This window comes from Tamandua tetradactyla, chromosome 14 (assembly GCF_023851605.1).
Source record: "Tamandua tetradactyla isolate mTamTet1 chromosome 14, mTamTet1.pri, whole genome shotgun sequence".
Taxonomy (NCBI): domain Eukaryota; kingdom Metazoa; phylum Chordata; class Mammalia; order Pilosa; family Myrmecophagidae; genus Tamandua; species Tamandua tetradactyla.
In genome coordinates, this window is record NC_135340.1 from 43,456,080 (window position 1) to 43,459,602 (window position 3,523).

General features: G+C 35.5%; 1 pseudogene; it reads left to right on the top strand.

The window, feature by feature from the left end:
• The first annotated feature begins 2,387 nt into the window (after positions 1-2,387).
• Positions 2,388-3,258, top strand: LOC143655396 (olfactory receptor 4K3-like; annotated as a pseudogene).
• The last annotated feature ends 265 nt before the right edge of the window (positions 3,259-3,523 follow it).

The window sequence follows — 3,523 nt, forward strand, 5'->3', positions numbered from 1 at the left end:
CCATAATATTACTACAATCAAATGGTTAACTTTTGGGATTCTGCTCAAGAGATCAAAGTGAGTGCTGAGACTTAAATGTTCTTCTGAAGTCCCAGGAACAATAAGTACAAGGTTGACCATAAGTCCTTGGCATAGTTGCAATGAGTAGTGATCAATGGCTGTCACCTCGACTCTCTCTCAAATAATCTATTTCATCTAACTCTTGCTGGAGGAGAATTGACATCTTAGTCTTACTGTATTATATGGTTAATGCAGACCAAAAGGAAGAAAGTTATATCCTGTTGCTTTGAAAAGGGTGTATTGCCAGAGAATGCTTTCAGTTCAGGGAACTTTGGAAGCTATGGGATCCCCAAGGAGTATGAAATGAAAACTCTCCAAATACTTGGTTCTATTTAAAATACAAAACTGGAAAGTTTCCCAGTCAAGAGGCTACTATTTAGAGTTTTTATACATCGTGCTGAGGAGGGCTCACTCACACCAGCATTGTTCATAGTAGTACATAAGTTGGACTTCATTTCATACTTAACGTAGAATCCAGAGAACTTGATCAGTGAAGAGAAGTCTGGTTTCAAACATGATCTCTGAAGGGTAAGTGTATCCCAAACTGAATTTTGAATTTTCATTTCTAATCCATGCACCTCCTCCACTAATTTAGGACTGAAATTTCATTTTGTTCTGTAGCATTTTTTCCACAAACTCATTGAGTTTCACATTCTGAATGTGTTATTTAGTTGATATGCTTATGGAAAAATTAACAATTTTCTCTTCCGAATAATCCCTGAAATTTCAAGACTCCTTACAGTAGAGTTTCACCCATCAACAAAAAATAATGTCTTTCTACTAACTTAAATGTTCTCAGATGTTCAGTTTGGATATTTGTGTTCACAGGACCTCTATCTTATTCTGATATTTTCTTATTCATTTTAGATTTTGCTCATTTTTATCATTTGATCAAAATGTTAAATGGAGAAAAAACATAGTCATTAATGTCAATAGGACTAAGTCTAGTTCAGTTTGAAGATAATAAAGTCAAAGTGGTTTTCATATAAATCTGAACATCGTTTCCATCATCATTGGCCATTCATATTTGCCTATGGATAACTTCTTAATAGGACAAAATTTCTTCTTTCTTGCCTTCTCAAAATCAACACTCTTACCAGAAGCAATCTCAAGCAGGGAGGCTATATTGGAGACTTTGTTTTAAAATAGACCTCTGATTATATTCCAACTCTGCCACTTTACGGATGTATTGCTTGGGAAAGTTAAGCTTTCTCATATACACAATGACAATGTGTTGTAATTTTAAAATTAGATGTTTTAAAAGTATTTATCATAGCATTTGGTACAAAGTATGTGCTACTTAGTCAACTTTTAATCTCTCAATTTCTAGTCTGAAAAAGGTTACAGTAAAAATGTAGAGATGGAGAGATGCAGCAACAAACAGAAGAAGTGAAGGAAGGAGGGAGAGAAAAGGAAGAAAAAATTGCTTTCTGACTTAGGGAAATATATATATTTCCAGATATCTCAATTTAATTAATATAGATGAATACTTTGAAGATAAATCACAAAAATTTATATTTCTCCCATTACAGTAAGCAATAAAAAAACATTTAAGATATTCCTGAAAAAAAAGAAATCATTATTTTAAGTGAAATCCAAGGGCCAGCCAATTTATGTTAACAATAGGTAATTTTCAAGGAGTAGGTGATTTTCTGGAAATATCTTCCATGAGGAGATTCAAAATGCAGGAAAACATCTAATGCTAGAAATGTGCAGTCAGCATTGAAAATCTTCTTTGGAACATATCATTTTGTGGAAACTTTTCCTATAGTTTGCAGTAGACTTTGGTTCAATTCAGTCTACCCTTGCAGTGCAGATTAGCAGTAGCTAATCTTAGGAAAAAATACACTTTGTTTCTAAGAAGTGTATTTTGAATGAAAATGTGGCTGCAGATTATGGACCAGGATCATCTCTGGTAAAAACCATATATGTTTTAGAGCTCTACATTCAAGACATTTCCTTCTATTCCTTGCAGGAGAGAGAGATTCAAGGCTTAGAGAGGTTGTGTATGGGTTGTATTGCCTTACATCTTAAAATAGAGTAATTATCTTTGAGATGAATAAGAATTGAACTTCTTTGGGGTAATGTTTTGGTCTTCCTTTCCTTCAACTAGGTTAGCTTCTATTCTTGAACATACAATTTTACATTTTTATAAATTCATGAAACATTTATTTTCAATTTTGAGCTTAGTACAATGCTAAGAATTAAATTTTGCATATGAGAAGTATTGCTCTGCTCTCTAATACTTCATTATTAAATTATGCTTTCCATTCTAGAAGTACTTAGATCTCCTCTTTCTTTTGACACATTGAAACCAACTGGACTAAATGGAAGAAGCAAACCTATCTGTGGTGACTGAGTTTATTTTTTGTGGACTTTGTAATTCAAAGGAGTTTCAGACCTACCTCTTATTGCCATTTTCTATACTCTACCTGATGACCGTGGTGGGAAACTTTCTTGTTGTGTTTTTAATCATAACTGACCCCTCTCCATTCCCCATCTATTTCCTCTTAGCCAACCTCTCCTTTATTGACTTTTGCTTTTCCTCAGTCACTACCCCTAAACTTACCACAGACTTCGTAAAGGATAATAAAACCATCTCCTTTGGAGGCTGCATGAGTCAGATCCTCTGTGTACATTTCTTGGAGGAATTGAGATGGTGCTTGTTAATGGCCTATGGCGTTATGTGGCTATATGCAAACCACTCCACTACTCCATCATCATGGACAGGAAAAAGTGGATCTGGCTAGTTTTAATATCATGGATCATTGGCTTTGGGCATTCCGTGAGTCAACTGGCTATGATTTTGGATCTACCTTTCTGTGGACCCAGAGTAGTGGACAGCTTTTTCTGTGATATCCTTTGGTGATCAAAATAGCCTGCATGGATACACACACTCTGGTAATATGGATAAATGCAGATAGTGGGTTCTTGGCCACAACTTGTTTCATCCTCTTGCTAATCTCCTACACCTACATCTTATTAACTGTGTGCCTTAAGTCTAAGGATGGGGCCCCCAAAGCTCTCTTCACCTGCACTTCCCACATCACCGTGGTGGTGCTGTTCTTTGGTCCCTGCATCTTCATCTATCTGTGGCCAGTGAGCATCACCTGGGTGGACAAGTTTCTTCCTGTGTTTTATACAGTAATTACACCTCTCCTGAACCCAGCCATTTACACACTGAGAAATAGAGATTAAGGATGCTATAAAGCAGTTGATAAACCATCATATAAATTCAAGGAATGCTTTTTGGATGGCCCATTTAACAGAAAATCCTTGTGCAATTTGGCCACACTTTGAATTTTAAACTGAAATGGAGACATGCCTTGTTCACAAATGCAGTTTCTCTTTTCTGTTATAAATTACATCCAAAAAAGGCAATCTTTGCTTTATTACACCCTAGAGAGAATAATAATTCAGAACACATATTCCTTTGCACATGTTCAAAGATTACCAGATAAAA